This window comes from Meriones unguiculatus, chromosome 2 (assembly GCF_030254825.1).
Source record: "Meriones unguiculatus strain TT.TT164.6M chromosome 2, Bangor_MerUng_6.1, whole genome shotgun sequence".
In the NCBI taxonomy this organism is placed as follows: Eukaryota; Metazoa; Chordata; class Mammalia; order Rodentia; family Muridae; genus Meriones; species Meriones unguiculatus.
In genome coordinates, this window is record NC_083350.1 from 113342493 (window position 1) to 113352774 (window position 10282).

General features: G+C 40.5%; 1 non-coding gene across 1 annotated transcript; it reads right to left on the reverse strand.

The window, feature by feature from the left end:
- Positions 1-9745: 9745 nt before the first annotated feature.
- On the reverse strand, positions 9746-9881 carry LOC132652650 (small nucleolar RNA SNORA17). Its single transcript, XR_009590235.1, has one exon. It is a non-coding gene; the product is annotated as a small nucleolar RNA SNORA17 (small nucleolar RNA).
- Positions 9882-10282: the final 401 nt, after the last annotated feature.

Sequence of the window (10282 nt, forward strand, 5' to 3'; positions counted from 1 at the left end):
GGATCTAGGTTATCTCCATGACTGGTCCTTGGTTGGAGTATCGGTCTCAGAAAAGGCCCCTAGGCCCAGATTTTTTGGTTCTGTTGTTCTTGTGGAGCTCCAGACCCTTCCAGGTCTTTCTATCTTCCCCTTCTTTCATAAGACTCCCTGCACTCTCCCCAAAGTTTAGCTATAAGTCTCAGCATCTGCTTTAATACCCTGCTGGGTAGAGCCTTTCAGAGGCCCTCTGCGGTAGCCTCCTGTCTTGTCCCATATTTTCACCTTCTTCTAATTTCTATCCTGTTTGTCTTTATGAATGAACAAGGGTCCTCCTTCTTGCTTAGCTTCTATAGGTGTACAAATTTTAATATGATTATCCTATATTATATGTCTAATATCAACTTATAAGTGAATACATACCATGTGTGTCTTTCTGCCAAGTTGTAGCAGCTTTATTTGTAACATCCAGAACCTGGAAACAACTCAGATATCCTTCAGTTGAGAAATGGATATAGAAATTGTGGTACATTTACACAATGGAATACTACTCAGCAATTAAAAACAAGGAAATCATGAAATTTGCAGTCAAATGGTGGGAACTAGAAAAAATCATCCTGAGTGAGGTATCCCAGAAGCAGAAAAATTTATTTACTTATTATTTATTACAGTTTATTCACTTTGTAGTCTGGCTGTAGCCCCCTCCCTTGTTTCCTCCCAGTCACACCCTCCTTCCTTCTTCTGCCCCCTATGTCTCTTACCTAGTCCACTGATAAGGGGAGGTCCTCCTCCCCCACTATCTGACCCTAGCCTATCAGGTCTCATCAGGATTGACTGCATTATCTTCCTGTGCGGCCTGGCAAGGCTGCACCCCCTAGGAGGAGGTGATCAAAGAGCCAGTCACTGAGTTCATGTCAGAGTCAACCCCTGTTCCCCTTATATGGTACTTGCTTGGAAACTGAGCAGCCTAAGGGCTACATCTGAGCAGGGGTTCTAGGTCCTCTCCATGCATGGTCCTTGGTTGGATCATCTGTCTTTATAGGGCCTTCTGGGCCCAGATTTTTTTGGCTCTGTTGGTCTTCTTGTGGAGCTCCAGTCCTCTCTAGGTCTTTCTCTCTTCCCCCTTCTTCCATAAGATTCCCTGCACTCTGACCATAGTTTGGCTATGAGTCTCACCATCTGCTTTGATATCCTGCTGAGTAAAGTCTTTCAGAAGCCCTCTGTGGTAGGCACCTAACCTGTTTCCTGTCTTCTCCTACTTCCACCTCATCAATTAAAAACAAGTAAATCATGAAATTTGTAGGCAAATGGATGGAACTAGAAAAGATCATTCTGAGTGAGCTAACCCAGAAGCAGAAAGACACACATGGTATATACTCACTAATAAGTGGATATTAGCCATATAATATAGGATAAACATACTAAAATCTATAGTCCTAAAGAAGGTAAACAACAAGGAAGGAAGAATTTTAATGCTTTTTAAACCCTTAGTTTGACATGGAAAACAGTAGATTAAAGAATATAAGATTTGGAATTAAGGAATCTAGGTTTGGATCCTGGCTTCCTTCCTTATCTAATTCTATAACTGAGTAATTAATTTAATTTCTCTGAACTTCAGTTTGTTATTAATACTTAATTTAAGAAAAATTAGTATTTATCATTGAGATATAAATCCAGTAGAGATATTGTCTCATACTTGATATTTAATAAGCCATTTTTTTTAATTTTCCTGCATTGCTTCTAAGTTCATTTTGAGGGCAAATGTCATACTTTTCACTAGATTTTTTTAAGGGGGAGCTCACTCTGCTCATTGTGAATCTCTAAATTCACATTAGATTTTGTTATCAGAGTCCATAAAATGGAAGAAAACTGAAGTAACTGTTGTAGATGCATTGTTTACAAAATAAAACTGTAGACTAGTTTAATCTGAAAATATGTTTTGTGCATTTTCTCTAAGTTGTAAAATAATGACAAAATACTCTTAAATTATCATTAATAAGAATAAAAATTTAGTTTCACAATTAAAAATAAACATAGGACAGATAGTAATGTTTTAAAAAAAGAATGAAAATTAAAATAATTAATTGTTTCAGGTTCTAAATGTAGTTCCATTTAAGGGATGATTTGTCTTATTTGAAAAGAAAACAGTGCATAATAGAATCATTGCTTATATTGAAATGCTATTTTCTTTTTCAGCATGCTTCTGACAAAGGTAGAAATGCATAAGTTGACACGCTGGAGAGACAGAAATAGCTCCGACCAATCTCTGTTCTCCCTTCACCTCCCCTCTGCTTCCTCCATCTCCTTTCTTCTCTCTCAGTAGAAAAGCAAATTTAAGCTTTGGAAATTAGAGACTAAGGCTCACTCTCCCCATTCTCACCTCCAACCCCCTCCCCTCACTCTCCACACCCCCACCTCCAACCCCCTCCCCTCACTCTCTACACCCCCACCTCCAACCCCTACCCTGTAAGATGTAAAGAAACACTTACCACAAATTACCATTCCCTGAAGGTACAACTTGAAGACACAATGTTAGGTTGTTAGGCTTACGTACTGAGCCTGTGTGAAGGGTTATTTAATGGAGAGTGGATGACTGTGAAGCAGCCACCAGGGAGTGTCATCTCAGTACGGAGGATGAATTTGCCATAGATGCATAGGCAGAATCCCACCACCCCCACCTTTTCTAGATAAGCTTCTACAGGGTATATACTCTGGTACCTATCAGTACCACAATATCATGTGCCATTTGGGCAGAATTACATGCCACCATGAGTTGTGTGGGGAAAGAGGGAGCAGTCAGAACTTCAGAACAGTAACCGATGACTGCACCACACCCTCTATGCAGGAGTATGACCTGTCAACAAGTCTGATTTGGGAGGCTTTTTGTAAATGGTCTCAGGTGATAGCTGTTTTGTTCGAAGCCTGGTATTCTATAACACATATGCAGAATGCTGGGATTCAAATCTCAATGACACTTGTACATCTTTCTATTAATATGCAAGTTATCTACCACTCTACTGTCTCTTTTCTTCATTTCTTTAAAAAGTGGACAATTAAAATAGTTAACTTATGACATTTATTTGAATGCATAAAAATATCTACATATAAATAAACAAATACATAAAGTTGAGCAGTAGCATCAGTCACATAAGTGCTGAATGAACTTCGGCTATTCACCTTTATCTCGTTAGTTACTGTTGCTGAGAACATAGATGACAGCCATTCTGTTATCTCCTCTAAAATCTTCCACACAAGTATCTCTAATTCTGTACAGTTGCAATAGGCATTATGGAAAGAAAGAGAGAGGGAGACAGAGACAGAGAGAGAGAGGGAGGGAGGAAACATTCATACTAAACTGTTTAGACACAATAGCTGGAAACAGTCGGTCAAGAAAAGTAAAATGGATTTGCTAGTTTATTTTTTAATCCAGTGTAAATTTTCAGAATTTTTCCATGTAGAAATGAATGTTTTCACTCTCTGAGAAATCTGGAAAGTATTTAGATATTCAACAACAACAACAAAAAAAAAATCAAAGCAAACAAACAAAGCATTTTTGCCAAAGCATTATAAAGGACTGGTATCTAATAAAACACACACACACAAATATTGTCTCCCACATATAGAACTTGAGGTCCATTATCTCTTGTTACAAATAAGAAGGACTTACATGAATGAGGTATCCTAGAAACAGAAATGTGGTATGTATTTGCTTCTACATGGATAATAGCTATTAGATAACTGAGCTATAATCTATAAAACCCTAGAGATTTGAGTAAGAGACTGGGGGCATAGATAGACTTATTATAAAGGAAAATGGAAGAGATAGGTATGGATGGATGGAGGCAGAGATAGTCCCATCCATCCCTCTCTTGTCACAGAATGAAGCTTCCAGTTACTGGTATTGGGTTACATCTATTTGAGTTGCCAAAGTGGTCCAAGGGGAATCTACAAACTACTTAGGCTTTTGCCAAGAATATAGGTTGCTCTCTACAAATTGATGGAAAAATCCCATTGCTGGATACAATATCTATTCAACTCACTGAAATGGAGAAATTGAGCAGATAGCAGATGTCTATGTACTGTCTTCATCCCTATGTACTGGTGTGTTTGGGACAAGAAGGTACTCCACACACTACCAAGGGAAAAAAAAAAAAAAAACACCTATCCAGCCACAAAGTCTTGGATGACAGTAGTGCCCTGCCTGCAAGATATGCTAGTGAAATGGTGACACAAAGCTTATATGTAACCAACCAATATTGATTTACTTAAAGCCCACTCACAAGATGGAATCCATCATTGCTTGGGTGACTGAAAACCTGAGATTAGATAACCCAAGGATATAGGATAAAGCCAAATACTACTGTTGAAGAACAACAACAAAAACAATAAAATGGCTCCTAATGACATTCTGCCATTCTCATAAATCAGTGTCTTGTTCACCCATCATCAGAAGAGCTTCATCCTGCAGCAGTTGGAAACAGAGAGAGACCAAGAGCCAAACATTATACAGAAAATGAGAGACCTTGGAACTCCCAGCCCTAAAGGGGTATCTCCACCAAATCCCTCCCCTTGGAGCACAGGGAACCCAGAAGAAGGGGGTGGTGTTGTAGTATGTTATTAATATTTACTATGGGTTTAACTTCTGGTAACGCTGCTGTTAATCCTCAGCAGCTGTATAACCAAATCACCACACAGAGACTGGGTTTTTAGTTAACCTAGAACACAATGCTGGGCAATATTTACTCCCTCCTAAACCTTCAAGCCCTCAGTTTCCTAACATTTAGATTTTCCACATTATACTTGCTTTTTGTGAAATCTTAGGTCTGGTTCATGCTCCAAATCCTCCAAGCTCTCTCCTCCTGCTCTGCTCTCCTCGTGCTCCCTTCTCCTCGAGCTCCTCCTCCTTCTCGCCCCTTCCTGTTCTCTAGCTCCTCCCCTCTTTCCTGTCTTCTGACTCCTCCCATTGCACAACATTGTATCTAGTTGCTTTATTTGTGTCCTGTTTACACAAGAGTTGAGACAGGATGCTTACAGTGAGTATCACAATGCAATATGCAGATTGAAACCAGAGAGTTGGGGGTGGGGAAATCAGCATTTGAATTAACAAGGGTAAGGCATATACATTTTAAAAGAACATTATACCAACAGGGTGGCAGAAAGAATATAAAAACCAGAGGGAATGGAGACCACCAGGAAAACAAGTCCCTCTAAATCAGCATGGGGAAAGCTCAGATGAACTCACAGAGACTGAGGCGGCATGCACATGGCCTGCAGGAGTTTTCACCAGGTCCTCTGCATATATATTATGGCTTCCAGTTTAGTGTGTTTATAGTATTCCTGACTGTACAAAAACATGGCTCTCTGTTTCTCAGGCCTTCTCTTGGGTTCTTTTTCTTCTGTTTGCTTGTTTTGTCCATTTCTTCTGTGTTAGTTTTTGTTTGATACTATTATATTGTATTATATTATCATATCATATTGTCATATAATATCATATAATATTATTATCCCTTAGAAACACATTTATTTAAAAAAGAAATCCTTATTTTCTAACGAGAGACAGAAAGGGAGTATATCTGGATGGGAAAAAACTGGAAGAATTAGAGAGAAGTGGAGACTGTAATCAGGATATAGTATGTGATTAAAAAAATCTATTTTCAATTAAAGAAAAAAGGCATAAAGGCTTTTATCAAAACAAATGATTGTGTTAAACATTAATCTTGCTCTTCTCAGTTAGCATGCTTCTGTGTAGCTCGCCTTTCTTCATACTGACATCCTCCTTCAACTTTTCATTTCTCCCTAAATGTTAAAAGTTTTAAGCAATTACTCCCAAGACATAGCTCTTTGTTTTAAGGTTGATTACTCTCACTAAAGTCATACTGAAGTATAATTGATTCTCTATAGCTGCACAAAATATACATCAACTTCAAACTGGAATACTCAGAAAACAAGCTATGTTCATATTCAAATGAAAGAAATTGCTTTTAAAATTAAACTAAAAACTATATTGTTAAGGTGTGACCTTAAAACTTTTCTTGATCACAGAGAAGCTCTTGTGTTTTAAAACCGAAATCATAGCAACTTTTTAAAAATGTATTTCAGTTTTTTTAAGTTTGACTTCATGTATTTTATATAGTAAAATAATAACAGAGAAACACTTATTGATTGTTTATCATAATATAGAGGGAATATATAAACATCAACTTTTTCTAACTAATCTGTCGTGTGCATGTAATGAATGGAGGCAATACATTTCAAAAGTTAGTGTTTATCTCACAAAAACATTCAGCTGGTAAGAAGCAAAGATGACTCAGAAAAATAAAAACAAGGAAATCATGAAATTTTCAGGCAAATGGTGGGACCTAGAGAGGATCATCCTGAGTGAGGTATCCCAGAAGCAGAAAGATACACAGAATATGTACTCAATTATAAGTAGATATTAGACATGTAACATAGGATAAACATACTAAAATCTGTACATTTAACGAAGTTAAGCAAGAAGGAAAATCCTGTGTAAGATGCTCAATCCTTATTCAGAAAAGCAAGGGGGATGGACATCAGAAGAGGGAGAAAACAGGGAACAGGACAGGAGCCTACTACAGAAGGCCCCTGAAAGATTCTACCCTTCAGGGTGTCAAAGCAGATGCTGAGACTCACAGCCAAACTTTGGGCAGAGCATAGGGAATCTTATGAAAGAAGGGAAAGATAGAAATACCTGGAGGGGACAGGAGTTTCACAGGAGAGCAACAAAACCAAAATATCTGGGCACAGAGGTCTTTTTCTGAGACTGATATTCCAACCATAGGCCATTCATGGAAATAACCTAAAACCTCTTCACAGATGTAGCCCATGCAGTTCAGTGTCCAAGTGGGTTCCACAGTAATGAGAACAGGAACTGTCTCTGACATGAACTCAGTGGCCTGCTCTTTGATCACCTCCCCATCACAGGGGTTCAGCCTTACCAGGCCATAGAGGAAGACAATGCAGCCACTCCTGATGAGACCTGATAGGCTATGATCAGATGGAAGGGAAGGAGGACCTCCCCTTTCAGTGGACTGCTAGAGGAGCATGGGTAGAAAAGAGGGAGGGAGGGTGAGATTGGGAGGGGATGAGAGAGGAGGCTACAGGTGGGGTACAAAGTGAATGAACTGTAATTAATAATTTTCTTTTAAAAAAGTAAAGATGGATACACTATTCTTATAATTAGAAAATAGAAGAAAGGTTGATCCAGACTGCCTTTTGCTGATTTTTATGAGATAGGGTGGCTAATGTAATTATAGAGAAGTAGTTCAGTTCATGACATTATATTGAAAATCAGACATTGCAATCAAGTTACAAATAAAAACACATTGTATTCCATTTTATCTTAACCACAGCTCATTATCAAAACCACACACTTAAAAAAACCCTCTAGTATAAGAAATGACTGGCTTTGCATCATCCAAACTGAAACAAGTAGCTGTAGTTCATACATTTCCACAGCTGCATGACGACATCCAAATGCAACACAACTAAATATACACCTCACTGTTAATGAACACATTTTTCTAAGCTTTTTGTTGTTATTCAAAATGTATCTGAGCATTATTTCATAAATCTGTCTTTACATACACATTCCAGAATTCCTCTAGTTAAGAAGCACTGATATAAATCATATCATTATTGCTTTGTGTGGATGGTTGAGGCTTCTATTCCTGGTCAATCCTCCTGCATGCTCATGTTCTTTGGATACTAATTTCCAAGCTCTAGTTCTCTAACTACATTCTTCAGACAGTCCTAGAGATGACAATCCCTTATAAATGAAGGTTTTCATTTTATGTGCGGGGGCATCTATATTTCATCTCTGAAAAACTTGAGAAATAGATTTCTAGGGTCACAATCTTCCCTAACCAAATCCAAAATAATTTGTCTGGATTTCTCCATCACACTGTTGAGAGATTAACTGTTAAATGTAATTACAATCATGCATTTTTCAGGCAATCTCTCCTCTCTTTCGCAGTCATTTAAACTACATTCTTTGTCACCAGTGTTCTAAATTCTCAATGCGTTAAGTGGAGTTTTTTGATTCATTTTATATATAATTGATTTAAGTTGTTAAATCTCGGGTTAGATACTTATATCATTTTTTTTGAGAAAAGTCTAGCTATTTCTGTCTTTAATATACTTCTGTTCTCTCAAAACCTCACTTAGTTGTACGGAAGAATGTCACCCTCTATTACAGGTATGAGGGAATTTTCTGTAGCATCTTCAGATCTCTAATTTGCTGCTTTCTCCAAATTTATCATTGCTCACCATGCTTCTCCAGATGAGGCGCAGGGCAGGCTCTCCCAAGTGTTGCAGCTGTTGAGGGAAAGGGCCAGTCCTGCCATTCTCATGACCTCAGGGTCATCTTTTCTGACTGCCATAGGTGGCGAGGAACAAGGGTGGGGAAAAGGGCATCTCTTCTTCCTCTCCAGTCTGTGCCACTGAACAGCAGACAAGAGGCCATCAGGTCAGCTCTCCCGCAATGCCCACATCCAGGACCAGCTTTACTATACTACCCAGGTGAGGTGCAGGGTCCACTCTCCTGAATACTGCAGTAGGTAAAGGGCAGGGACAGCTTTCCAGTTCTGATGACCTCAAGGCCAGCTCTTCTGCCTGCCATAGGTGGCAAGGGGCGAAGGGGGTGGGTGGGTGCATCTCTCCCTCACCATGTCACCACATGGCAGATGCTCATGCCCTGAAAAGTCTCACTCGTGCCCTCCTCCTCCTCCTCCACCAAGGTCGGCTCTACTATGGTGCCTAGGCTACAAAGGTACGGGTGCCTAGGTACAGGGTCTGCTCTTCTGAGTGCTGCAACTGGTGAGGTGGCCAGTTCTTTTGCTCTCATGACCCCCTGGCCAGGTCTCCTACCTGCCACAGGTTACAAGTGACTATGTAAAAGAAGGACATCTCTCCCCTGTCCATGCCACTTCATGGGAGATGGGTGGCAGGGCCAGTTCTCCCATATTTATATCCCCGGGCAGGCTTACTCACACAATGTGATGGGGTAGGGGAGGAAGTGTTATGCCCTGCTTGTGCTCAGTCCTACTGCTGGCTAGGTGTGAGGTCAGCTCTCCTGGCTTCATGCCCCAGGGCCAGCTCTCCCAGGATGCCCAGTCTAGGAGTGGGGCCAGTTCTGCACAACCCTCAAACATCAACACATCCCTGGATAGCAGCCCAGACCAGGAGCACCTGCCTGGCCTTTGGTGGTAACAGACCCCTGCTGCTGCAGGGACATGAACTCAGAGTAGGCCCCACTATCAGTACAGACCAGGACCGTATCATGGTCCCAGATGGCATCACTGGCTACTCACATCAGGTTGTTCCTCACTATCCTTGAGTCTCCAGTTGTTCCTCTCTTTGCTGTACCCACATTTCTTTCTCTTCCATTTCTTCACCACTCACTTGCTCCTCTTAGTGGCTACCAGGCTCTCTGAGTGTCTGAGGTCATCCCATGAGTGTTACGCTCAGCTTGTGCATTATGGCACCAAGTAAGGTTCACACTGGCATGGTCTGCTCCCCCAAACCTGCATGGCCCGAAAGTGGTGGTCATCTCAGGCTCATTCTATATCTGGGCCTCGTGGTTGCCAGTCTGGTGGTCATCTTGGACTCACTCTTTGCCCGGGCCCCCCAAAGTGGCCCCATGAGAGGACCATCTTTCTTGGGCTCACTGCCACCTAGAGACTTGAGGTCCCAGTCAGGTTCTTCTAGTCTCTGGCTTACTCCCCTTCAGGCTTGCTTTTTTTCAGGGAATGTTAAAGTACTAATTATTCAGATGTTCACAGGGAAGAACACTGAGTTGAACGTAGGCATAGCCTCTTTTCTCTCTGCCACCTACTGACACACATGTGACACAGCAGTTAGAATTCTTGTTCACTTAGGGAATATCTTATTATTAACTTCTGTTGTCAAACCCACACAGATAGAACCTTTCATATTTAATGTACTACATCACTGCTGTACAAATGGAAAGACTGACTTTAAGACCAAAGGAGCTGATAATTCTGATGTAGCACCAACTCAACACAAAACTAGGGGACTTTTTCGAAAGTTAACAGAAAAGTAAAGTTCCCAAAGCTTTAAATTATACATACACATGCAAAGTGATGGGGACAGGGAAAGAGAGATGAAGGAAGGGAAGAATAAGAGAGAGAGAGAGAGAGAGAGAGAAAGAGAGAGAGAGATTCACACATATGCACAGAGAGGAAGGGAGGGAGGGAGAGAGACGCAGAGAGACAGAGACAGAAAGAGACAGAGAGAGGGGCAAGAAAGTTTCACACATGCATAG